This window comes from Cricetulus griseus, chromosome 7 (assembly GCF_003668045.3).
Source record: "Cricetulus griseus strain 17A/GY chromosome 7, alternate assembly CriGri-PICRH-1.0, whole genome shotgun sequence".
Classification (NCBI taxonomy): Eukaryota; Metazoa; Chordata; class Mammalia; order Rodentia; family Cricetidae; genus Cricetulus; species Cricetulus griseus.
In genome coordinates, this window is record NC_048600.1 from 25,748,564 (window position 1) to 25,761,952 (window position 13,389).

The window sequence follows — 13,389 nt, forward strand, 5'->3', positions numbered from 1 at the left end:
TTAATATCCTGTCCTTCAAACTTCCACTCTACTCCATCACCCCATCTCCATACAGTGACCCCCGCTTCTGCAAACCCCCTCTCCTCTACCACCCACTTCTCTGCCCCAACTGTTGATAACATCAGCTACTGCTGATGTTATTGTTGTATGACACAGGACCTCCCTCTGTAGCCCAGGCTAGCTTGGAATTCACTATGTAGATCAATTATGCCTTGAACTTATGGTAATCCCTCTGCCTCTGCCTCTGCCTCCAGAATTCTGGGATGACAGACACATGTTATCCTATTAAGTTGCTTCTCCTGTAGCCAAATGCCTTCAAGAGACACTACCTATGTTTGCTTTCTCTTCTGCTTCTTTTGAATCCACCACGTGAAAATTTTCACCCCCCCAACTCAAATGCTTTAATTTTGTTTACTTTTGGGGTGTCCACCACCCAGGTCCCAAATAAATACAGAGAGACTTATTCCTACTTATGAATGACCAGCCTTAGCATGGCTTATTTCTAGCCAGCTTTTCTAACTTAAATTACCCTGTTTCTATTTAACTGTCTTTTGCCTCTGGGCTTTGTTTATTCTATATATCTTTCTTTATTCTATATATCTTTCCTCCCTTCTTATTCTGTAGCTAGCTGTGTGGCTGGGAGCATGACTGCTGGCATCCTCCTCTCCTCTTTTTCTCATTGCTCTCTCCTTCAGCCTAGATTTCTCCTCCTATTTATTCTCTCTGCCTGGCAGCCCCACCTACTTCTCTCTCCTGCCTAGCTACTGGCTGTTCAGCTCTTTATTAGACCAATCAGTTGTTTTAGTCAGGCAAAGGAGCACAGCTTTACTGAGTTAAACAAATACAATATAAAAGAACACAACACATCTTTGCATCATTAAATAATATTCCACAGCATGAAGGAATGTAACATATCTTAAACTAATATTCCACAACAACCACCCAAGCAAGTAGTGTCTCCAATACTCTCCAGGGTAAACAGAAAATCAATCTTCATCTCACTTGGCTAGCAATAATGGAGGGATCTAGCTCATCACTGTGGGTGGTCCTCACTCACCTGCTTATCTTCCCTGTCACTGCTCCTTAAGACTCTCTCATGGTATCTCTGGAACCCTAAAATCCCAAGGGCCTTGGGTCTTGATCCTGACCCCTGTTCTCACCCATCTCCATTCCCCAGGCATCTCTGGTCTCCCCTAATCTCACAGCATTAAGCACCATCTTCTACTGGCTGCTCTCAGGTGTCTGTCTATAGTCCAGACTTCTCTGTTCAGTTTCAGACCTATGTACCCAACTAATTACTCAACATCTCTCATCAGTGTCTAATAGTTCTCCCAAGTTTACTGCATTCCAAAGAAGTCTTGATTCTCCTACCTGCACTATAATCCATTTTTTCTTGGTTATCTACAAGGAAGGCCTTAACCAGTTAAGGCCCCATTCCCTGAATTACCTGTGTCCTAGCCATAGCCACCTTGGTAAACAGGCTGACCCAGTGTCCTATGGGAAGTGGGTCTCTCGCCCATCCCCACAACTGGACTACTTCCTCATGAATCACAGCCCTTATTGCCACAGGATGTGCTGTTTATTTTTTCATGGCCTGACACAGTATAGCACTCTGAGGACCAGGGTTTTTTATTTAAATTCTTTAATTACTACTCATATTTACATATCCATCCCCCCATTCTCTCACCCTCCCATCCTCCCATGTTCCCCATCAACCCCCCCAACCCATCATCCAACTCCTCCTCAGGGATAGTGAGGGCCTCCACCAGGGACCTTCAAAGTCTGTCATATCGATTGGGGGAGGGCCTAGGCCCTCCTTGCTGTAGCTGGGCTGCAATAGTGTCCCTCCATAGGAAATGGGCTCCCAAAGTCCATTTGTGCTCTAGGGATAAAGACTGGCTCCACTGTTAGAGGTCCCATAGACTGCCTTGGCCTCCTAGCTGGCACCCACATTCAGAGGGCTTGGTTTGCTTCAATACTGTTTCCCCAGCTTTATGACTAGGGTCTCCATGCTCTCACTAGGTCAGGTCAACTGTTTCTGCGGGTTTCTCCAGCCCTGTCTTGGCTCCTTTGCTCATCCCTCCTCCCTCTCCACAACTGGATTCCAGGAGTATGGTTCAGTGCTTAGCTGTGGGTGCCTGTTTCTGCTTTGAACAGCTACTGGATGAGGCTCTAGGAATGATAACCAAGGTAGGCGTCAATCTCATTATAGGGGAAGGGCATCAATGGCATCTTCTCTACCACTGCCTAGATTCTTAGTTGGGGTCATCCCTGTGGATCTCCTAACATTTCCTCTGTGCCAGATCTTTCTCCATACCTGTACTGTCTCCCTCTATCAAGGCATCTCCTGTCTTGCCCTCCTCTATTCCTTCCCTGTCTCAGTCCTCTTGTTCTCCTTCCCTTCTTCCCACCTCCTTCCTCTACAACCCCCGCCCCACTTTGCTCAGGGGTTCTTGTCTCCCTCCCCTTCTTCGAGGGACTGTGCAATCTTCTCTTAGGGTCCTCCTTATTTCCTAGCTCCTCTGGCAGTGTGGATTGTAGACTGGTAATCCTTTGTTCTATGTCCAAAAATCATATATGAGTGAGTACATACCATGTTTATCTTTTTGTGACTGGGTTACCTCACTCAGGATGGTTTCATCTAGTTACATCCATTTGCCTGCGAATTTCAAGATTCCATTGTTTATTTTTTGCTGAGTAGTACTCCATTGTCTGAGGACCAGTTTTATCCAGTCTGTTGATTTCATTGTTGGGTAATCCCCAAACTCAAGCCTTTCCTCAGCATGCAGAAAATCCCTGAAAACACTCTAGATTGACAATCATTGCATGACTTATCACATCTCAAGTTAGGCTTGCAAGGTCTATGTCAGGGGTTTTGACCCCAGAAATAATGCCTCATGTGTTTCTGTATGCCCAGAGTACACACACACACACACACATGCACACACCCCTACTGGTCAATACTTGCTGATGACAGAGTGTCTTCAGATGACTAAGTCTACTTAGAGACAGGGTCAGCTCCTCATGGCTCATAGCTCATGGCTATGTCTCTTTTAGGATTCCTGCTTCTGTCTACCTCTCATCACTGCTGTGTGGCTGACTTGGGTCTACCCTACCTCCTGGTTCTGGGTCCAGGAGACCAGCTACCAGAAAGAATGGGACACAAGCCTGTGAAGTGCATCCCGTGACCACTCAGGGACAGAGGCTAGTACCAAATGCCTCAGTAGGCCCTGTGGCCCACTTAGAAGCAGAGCTGAGAGCCTACAAGTGGAAGTGGGGATGCCCTGTTCACATTGTATACATAGTCAGTAACCTGCCCGGGGTAGCCAGAAGTGACAGATTTTTCAGTCAAAAATGTAAAAGCTCTTTGCATTCTAAATATCATACACAGTTGAGAGTGTCTGAAGCAGTGGTTCTCAACCTTCCTAAAATGGGGCTCAAATAATGCGTACCTCAAAGGAGTCAGACCAAGTTCGACGAACAGATGTTTTAATAGGAAAGTACTCATGCAACGAGTCAGTCCTCCAAACCAGGCGAACCATGGAACAGAGAGAGCCACCTGCGTACCACCCTCATATTTAAGGTCTTGCTACATCACTGACCATGCCCTAGTGTGCGTGGTCTGTGTCACCTGTGCCAGCCCCCAAGAGGGCGTGGCTAACATTTCCCCTACACCTTCTTAGCGTTGCGACCCTTTAATACAGTTCATGTTGTGTTGACCCCCAACCATAAAATTATTTTGGTTGCTAATCCATACCTGTAATTTTACTATTGTTAGGAATCATAATGTTAATATCTGATATACCAGTCATAATGTGTTTGTAATTGCATAGCCCATTGGCAAAGGACTTGCTCAAAGTAGGGAGAATCTGAACCAGATTCATTAACAGCCTTACAGATAAAAGAAAAGTCAGTAAGGGGTGTGGGTAGCCATGGTTGGTTGGCTCCATTCAATCCCACATTAACAGGGAAGGTCATGGTTGGGCACCCACGTGCATGTGGGGACCAGGACAGATGACACAACACAGGCTGGGGGAGCAGTGGGAGGAAGGGGTGCTTTGTGGTGGACATTGGGGCAAGTGGGGGGGATGAAAATCCTGAAAATCCTGCCATGGGTACTGAGGTAAAGGAGTGAAGGCAGGAAGGGAGTAGGAAGTTTGAGAGGCACTGCTTGTCATAAGCCATCTGACTCCTCCTCATCTGAAGTGTAAGGAGCCTTGGGCATAGATGCATTGAGGTAATAGAGAGGTTAGCACTGGCCTGCTCCTGACAATGCTTGTTGTGGGAAGCTATCACTTCCTCCAGGGAAGAGGATATGAGGCTGGTAACGATGGGTAATAGGATGGGGACAAAGGAAACAGAGGGGAGTCACTCCTGAGCCGACTTCATGCTTTTGGGCAAGAAAGAACACCCGCATCCAGAGGTCAGGCTTCCACATGTTTTCAGGAGAAATCCAGGGGGCCAGCACCATGGCCTCATCCTAAAATTCCTCCAGATCAGCAGTCTTAATTTTAAGGCCCCTGGTAACTAATATTGATTTTAATGCCCTCACCTGAGGCTCCTTACAGTGGGAGGGTAAGTTCCCCATTCTCTTAATGGCAGGAGATATAGACAAGAACAAAGTCTAAAACAGACAAAGACAGACTAGAACAAAAACAGGAAGTGTGTCAGACTTAAGTGTAGTAGATGTTCCTACCTAATGCACCAGACAGACAGACACAAAGGAAAAGACAGAAAAGGAGGGTCCCTGCACTTACCTTCTCAAGGATCAAGGACATGAAACACACAGGGGCCAACTCATTGAACAAGTCACCAAAGGGGGGGGGTGCCAAAACACACCTTGAGAGTGAAGAGGAGTCCAAAAGGGCACAGATAGAAAAAGCAAAAGTGTACCACCATAAGATCTGACCATGAACCACCAGCAACAAAAGGCAAAGATCATGGCCCCAAAAACAGCCGATTCAAGCTAGGTGGAGACCCATGCCAGCACAGGATCCACGAGCCTCACGACTAGGCTTCAGATGTTGCTGGGTAGGGGTGAGAAGATGCAACACCAATGACTCAGGCACTGAGAGTCAGTGAGTAACAGAGTGAGCTGCAGACTCTTAAGGAAGTTAGACCTGCCTTTATACCCTCTCCCAAGGTCCTATTGGCTCAGGCGGCTGACTCTGCTGCGTTGTTCTTTCCTCATTGGTTCTCCGGTCAGGTGTCTCTTTGTCAGCAGCCAGCAGTCTCTGGGCATAGAGGCAGACTTGGCTCAGGGAGGAAGTGCCTGCCTCATGCATGTGCATGCTCATGAGGGCTAGCCTAGGTACCCGGGGGGCAGGGTGCCTGCAGCTTGGGTAGGCTGGCCGCAGTTTCTCCTGCAGCTGAATACATGTCATTCCTTTGCCATGTTACTCTACTTAACACATTAGTGACAAAGAACAGAAGGCAGGAGAGGGGAGTGGTGTTCCCATCCTTGTCTGGGCTCACACTCTAGTGTGTCTAATTGGTCAGTTTGGTTTGTGGCTCTCTGGCTCAGCTTCCTCCAGGAGAGCGTATGTTCCATGGGCGTTCCCATTGCCTGGGCTCTGCTCTCCACCCAAACATAGTTGGGCTCTTACAGATATTGTTGAGACAAAATGGGTGAGCTCTGCCTGCTTCGAGGAGCCAGGTCTGGTTCACATTTGTTCCTGGTCAAAACAGGAAGTGCTTATCCCCGGTTTCCAAAACGCACATCTCTCAAGCAGCTTTTTTGAAAATCAGATGCACTTGGGTTAGTTAGCACAATGATTCAGCCCTGAGAGCTTATGTGAGTGATGCTTCTAATTGTCCTCTCCTTGACCCCACTGCAGGCTGCTTTCTGCAGGTCACAGACATGTGGCCATCACTCCAGTACTGCCCAGTTCACCTCCATTGTCATAGTGGATCCATAGCTACTCCTTTTAAGAACCTGGAAAAGCCACGCTTCACCTGCAATCGTCGCATGACTCTCCCAGACTTAGAGGAGGGCAGCAACCCTAAACCCACCAAATTTCAACTGTAAAAATGATTCTGATGGCAGAATCTCTGCTGCTACTGCTAGGGACAAAAATATATAGGCCTCCCTTGAGGTGGAAGTCAAGACTGCTGTCTGCTTCCTTGTCTCCACAGATGTCAAAGGTGTCTCAGGATCTCTCCCTTTCCTCCAGGGTCTGTAGCCTTCTGAGTAGCTTGGTGTCACAGAGGTGGTGGTAACTGTGCGGGTGAAACTAATACCACCTGAGGTCCCCACTCACCTCAATTCTTCAGGGACTTCAGTGAATCATGATAGACCTTGTCTTAGTTAGGGTTCCTGCTGTGATGAAACACCATGACCAAAGGCCACTTGTAGGGCAAAGGCTTTATTTGGCTTATATTTCCATTTCACTGGTCATCATCAAAGGAAGTCAGGACAGGAACTCAAACCAGGCAGGAACCCGGAGGCAGGAGCTGATGTAGAGGCCATGGAGGGGAGCTGCTTACTGGCCTGCTCCCCAAGGCTTGTTCGGGTTGCTTTCTTAAAGAACCCAGGACCACCTGCCCAAGTGTAGCACTACCTACATAATCATCAATTAAGAAAATATACCACAGGCCTGCCCACCAGCCAATCTGGTTGGGGCATTTTCCAAAATGAATGTATTTTACTTTACATTGACATTAACATAATAAAATGATGATGATGACGATGATGATGATGATGACAATAATAATAATAAAGTAACCAGCACAGACCTGAAGGATTTGAGGCTATTTGGCTATCCCACCATTCCTGCTACAGGTATCCATGGGAATGAGAGGTGACCAGGTTAGGTTTCCCCCAGTGCTAAAGAAAACTGTCATCTATTTAAGGATGCAAGACTCTTCACTGATACCTTCTGGACTCATGCAAAAAAGATAAAGAGAAAGTTAAAGATACCTGTGGCTCCCCAAAGATGGAAGGGCCCACACATCTTTTTTTGTTCTTTCTGACAATGTGGAATGACCAGTGACAACCTCCAGACCCCGACCAATTCCTTTAACCAATTAGACAGTTCTACCTTACAACTGGCTGTGAGTTCTGCCTCTCCTTGGAAGAAGGAACTCTCCCTCAGTGGGAGCACTCAGTGGAAGCACTCCGCTTTGGCCCATGGAATCTGGGTGCAGGTCTACTTGGAAGGAGCTGCCACTCCTAGGTACCAACACCATTACAGGCTATGTCCTCTTTTTCTTTTTGTTACTGTGAACAAATACTCTGACCAAAAGAAACTTAGAGGAGGTAAGAGTTTACTGGGCTTACACTTTTAGGTCACAGTCCACCAAGTGAAGTTGGGGTAGTAACATGGAGGAATGCTGACTAGCTCTCTGGCACATTCAGGCTGATGCTCAGCTAGATTTATTTTTATGTTTTGAAAGACATGGTCTCAGTCAGGCATGGTGTTCCATACATGTCTTTAATCAGAGAACTAAGAAGGCAAAGGCGGGCAGATCTCTATGAGTTCAAGGCCAGCCTGGTCTACATAGTGAATTCTAGGATAGCCAGGGACACATAGTGAGTCACTGTCTCACAAACTAAAATAAATGAATAAAAATATAAAATAAAGGCATGGTCTCGCTGTATAGCTTCAACTGGCCTGGAACAAACATTCAAACCAAACCCCCTCAGCATGCAGGTTGTTTAAATAAGTATCTAGAAAGCCAGCATGCCTACAGGGAGATGGGAAGCAGAAACAGGGTAATCCTGGACTCTTGTGGGGCAGCTAGCCTGGGTGAAAACAATAAGCCACAAACAAGGGGTGGGGGAGAGGACCAGCATCCAAGATTGTCCTTGAACCTCCACACATATACCATAGCTAGTGAGCACCTACAATCACATACATGAACATTTATTCACACACATGAACATATGTGCATACACAATCACACACATGAACATAAAATGTACCCACACAATCACACACATGAACATAAAATGTACCCACACAATCACATACATGAACACACATGCACACACACATGAACACAAACATAATCACACAGGAACACAAATGCACCTGCAACCACACATATGAACACATGTGCACAATCACACATTGCATGCATAAATATACAAAAAAAAGACCTTTTAAAGTACCTTATCAAAACCAGTACCATATTCCTTACCCTGGAATTGAGCTGAAGAAAACACTCAGTGAAATCACATTCACCTCATACACACAAGGCCCTGGGTTCTATTCCCAGCACCAGAGGAAACAAAGTACAATTATTCTTCACCAGCGAAACATCCAGGCAAACAGGGAGTAAGACTGTTCATCCTAAACCTCAGAAAGGTCAGTGCTTAATGACAAAGATGGCTGAAAGAACCAAGTCGAGAAATGAAACATCAAATGCATCATTTCACAAGCCCACATCAGCTTTTCAGAATGTCACATTAGTGTTAATTGGGACTCTGGCCACTGCAGTTTTAGCTGCACTTGATTTTAAATGCCATTGGGCTTGATTGTTGTGCACAAAAAGAATTATGTCAAAAAAAATTTTTTTTGAAGTTGGGAGTGTAGCTCACGTTAGGGTCCTTGACTACCATGCATGAGGCCCTGAGTTAGGTTCCCAGCACCACATACATTGGGTGTGATGATTTACACCTTTAATGGAGGTGAAGGCAAAGCCATCTTCATTCACACTGCAAATTCCAGTTGCAGACCAGCTTGGGATCCATGAAACCCCGTCTCAAAATAATAATCTCAGCTGGAGATACGCTCAGCAGTTTCAGAGGACCTCGGCTTGATTCCTAGCACTCACGCTGGGCCACTCACAATCACATGGAACTCCAGTTCCTGGGGAATCAAGTTCCCTCTTCTGGCCTCCACAGGCACCCAGCTTGTTCCTGGTACTTACATACAAGCAGTCAAAACACATTTTAAAAATCCAAATATAATGGTGATGATAATAATTTGGTTCAACTCTACATTTTGAAAATGACTCTTCACACCTAAGGGGTGGGTAGTTGCTCTGTGGTATTTGTCCACTTAACCTATACTGGCTTATCCTAAGAAATGCATGTATGCAGGCCCATGAACCGACTGCTAGGGAAGACCCAGGTGAAATACTTCATTATTCAATCAATTCTATTTGCATCATTCTTTCTGTGCTGTCTGGTAATGAGAACCCAAACTCTGGTCCAGATCTGAATCACTTTCAGTCCACTAGGGGATGGATCACCCAATCAACTAGCAGTGTGGGTTTTTTTGTTTTGTTTTGTTTTTGATAACCCTGAAAAGTGGATCAAGAAGACAATGCATTCTGGAGGGAAAGAGCAAAGTCCTGGAATGAATGTGTGACTTGAAAATGTAAGCCATTTCTCCTCAGCTTGGATCTTCAGACCATCTCAGAAAAGCATGTTTTTACAGCCATGGGAGAAACATGACTGGCTATGCCTCCATTTATGTTTCTCTTTTGCAAAATGAATGCAACTTGCTGGGGTTCCAGCCTCAAGAGAAAGCGACGGTGCTGGTGGTTACTTTCCGTAGTGAAACTTCAAACCACCATCTCCGGCACACAAAAGGCGGAGTGAGTCACAGGAAGAGGCCACTTGCTTGCAAAAACGCATTAAAAGTAATGCAGGCTGAATGGACTTCCTGCACCAGTGAACAGATCCCTGGCACAGGGACAGGCTCCTCAAGGTTCCCAACCATTTCAGGGAGGAAGGGAACATTAGGAATCTGGGCACATCCACCTTGGCCCCATTCCCTGCGCTCTCACTCTGGCCAGGTTGCCAGGCCTGTGACTCCCATCTGGGATGCCGCAGGAAGGCAGATGTCACTGGATACCTCATGCCACAGGGTCATGAGGACACCCTGTGACTTAGGCGAGAACCTGTGGGCTGGATCTCCAAGGTCCTTTCTAGGAAGAGGTGAGATGTTTTTTCACACCCGGCTTGAGCAGGGTGGGGTGGAGCTCATGTGAGTCCTTGGTGGACAGCATTCCTGAAGTAGCCAGATGAAAGGCAGATGTGTGCACAGGCCTGAGCTGCATTATCCACAGTATGTACATACATCTAAAACCCCACAAGGACTTATTAAAATGTATCTCAAAGGCCCATGCCCAGTTATAGGGTCAGTAGGACTAGGTAAGATTCCCCAACACGTGTGTTTTTAACAAACTCCCTGATCCTCCAGGGCCAAACCAGACTTAGAGAATCACAAAGAATGGGTTTTAAATCTAAACAGACTGCTCGGCCTCCAAAGCCCACGAAGAATTTGGACCTTAAATTGAGCCAATCTGAGGGACATTAATACTTACAGTTCCCTGAAGAAACTCCCCCTACCCCTATACAAGTCCAGTCCACAAACTGGCTGCTCTCCAAGCTACATGTCAGGAGAGGCCTTTGGTCAGAACAGAGGCTGCTTTGCAAGGCTATTTGGCCAAACCAGAACCAACTATGCCCCCCGGTGGCCACTAGCTTCCACTGACTTCCAGGGTCATCCTCATTCATACTCTGCTTTCCTTGGGGACCAAGCCTGACTTGCACCATAAGTGACAGCAATGTCATCTTTGATGCTACAGGATTGAAAGAGGGGTGACAATTGTATCAAACTTGCTAGAAGTGTAGGGCAAGTGCTTGCTTGGCATGCATGGAGCCCTGGGTTCAATTCCCAGTACCAAATAAGCCCATCATAGTGGCACATACCTGTGACCCCAGCAACTTGATGGGTGAAGGGATAATGATCAAAATTCAAAGTGATCCTTGGCTATAAATTGAGTTCCAGGCCATCCTCATGGGACCTTGTCTTTAAAATAAATGGACGCCAAGAAGATGGATAACCACTTGCCTCACGGCGAGAGGACAAGCACTCAGATACCCAGAACCCATGCAAAATCCAGGCAGACCTGGTAGCCGCCTGTAATCCCTGTAATTCACACAGCAGGCGTGGGATCCAGGTGCAAACTCTAGAAAAGGGAGACATCCCAGGGGGCTTCTGCCTCTCCTAGGTTCAAGGGAATGGGCTCAGTGCTTTTCACACTCCACGGTCATGATAGAAGATACAGATGGACAAAGTGAGGTGGGCGAGTGGAGGAACAGGTCTCAGCTCTGATGCTGGGACCTCAGGCCTGCTGAGGTATGTTCAGTGCCAGAACTTGTTTCAAAGTGAGCCTGTCTAACTTTCCTCTATGACAATTACAGTTCAGGACTGCACATTATCTTTCACCAAAGGGCACTCTATGCCCCAAAGCTGATGGCTAAGACCTGTCATCTATGTTCTTGGCCCCTGATGCAAAACAGAGGCCTGTTACTCTTTGAAACCAAAGCACAAAGCACTTCAAATGTGCAGGTGATCTCAGCTTATCAGTAGGAAAGCTCAAGCATCCGAAATAGTTCTGCCTCCAAGAGAGGTGTAACAGGAGAGCCTCGGGTGCCACTGTGGAGGTGAGGTGTCAAAGGGCAAAGAGAACACATATGAATGGCCTAGAGACACATTTATCCTGGTTTTTATTTCAGAGAAGAGCGTAGACATTGCAGTTGGGTAGAACGGATGTGTGGAGATGATCAAGAGTTTATTCTGCTGTGTAAGATGCATTGAGTCTACAGGCACCCAAGCAGCTGTTGAGATTTGGACTTCATGAAGAACTCAGCCTCAGTTTTTATTCAGCAGCACCTTTAACATTTGGGAACATCCTCTTATATCTACTCTATAAACGCTAAAGACAAAGCAGCAATTTATAGGAAGCCTCCAGCCATTACAAGTGCACCATGTCGATAGGATGACTGTCCTTTGTTTAAATGATTGAGCTGGCCAAAGGTTGTGATGGATCCCTTCAAAATGAAAAACAAAGGGCAAATGTCCAAGAGAGGAGAGCAGTGGATATGAGGTGAGAGCACCCCACATGGTAAACAGTGACCAGGGGGAACCTTCTCTGGGCCTGCCTGCTCCTCAGTAGTCCTTCCAGGCCAGGGAAGAGGCTGCTTATTCCAAACAGGCCTCTCAACCCGACGAGCCAATGCACGTTGTGCGGGACCACGTTTTCTCCTCTTCCATAGGAAGAACACATCCCTATCTCTCCCCTATCCATTTCGGGAATAAACAGGGTTGAAATGATAATCCACGAGAACACAACAGAAAACACACTGATTCCCACAATAAACGGTTTGCAAGTTTAAGGATTCTGTGTGTGTCCCCAGTCCATTTGTGTGCAGGATTTTGGATGGGCCTTGTAGAAGCCGGGACCTTTGGTATTGTTCCACCTCATGGATAGTCTACTATGTTTATTGAGACAGGGCCTCTCATCGGAACCTAGGGCTTATGGATTCCACAATCTGTCCAGCCAGTGCCACCCTCACCTCCCCCATCACTGACATTACAAGTGCACACTTCCTCATCTGGCTTCACACATGGATGGTGGGGACAAAACTTGGATGTTCATGCTTGCATGGCAAGTACTTTACCACCTGAGCCATCTCCCTGGCAAGGGTTTTTGTTTTTTGTTTTTCCAAGTTAAGCATTAAGTATTGTATATACTGAAACACCAGAAAAATAAAAGCACCTTAAGAACATAAAAAACAATTTGAAATTCATGTGCCTGATTTTCAGAAGTCCTTCATCCATCTCTTTTATTACAGACATTTCTAGTTCTGCATCAAGCACAACACGATGAAATATTACATTGATTTTCATCACTTCACCGGCATTCACAAACACACAGCCAATGCTGTAAATAAAACATACTGAAGTAGTGATCCAAACCTGAAACCCAAAGGGGAATTCTCTGTGAAAATAGAAGCACATCTCTACAATGTGCCAGGGGTATTCTCCTTCATCGTGTGTGACCAACATTTGAGGACATGTCACTGTGGAGTGAGTCACTCATTTCCACAAGCCACTTTGAAATTTGTGGTACTCATAGTATTCTAGCATGTGACCCTGGGGCCCTGGGTTATAGTTCATATGCAGATAAGCCAACTTGAGTGAGCCTAGGCGCAGCTCACATTCGGCTCGCATATGGGAGCCTCCCTGAAGGTGTTCATTCACACCACTACCCGGACAGTGCTCAAGAAGAATTTCAGAGTTCTTAGAGTGTGGTTTTGTGAAAGGTGTACTCTGATTCATGGTGGAGGTTTAAGGTACTTCAAAACTAGATTCCCAAGCCAAGTGTGGTGGCCATGGAGGCAGGAGGGAGGATTGCTGTGTGTTTGAGACCATGTGTTGCAGACCAGCATTGGTTATATAAATAGATCCTGACTCCAGCCATTGTAAGCTCTCAGAAAACAGAGGACTCTGCAGAGGGCAGGTGAAGGGAGATTCCAAGTTTCTCCCAGGCATGAGGAGAGGCCTTCGAGCCTCTGCGGACCAATGAGTTCCTCTCAATCCACAGCAATCCAAATGCACTCAAAACACCCCAGTGGCAGGACTAACT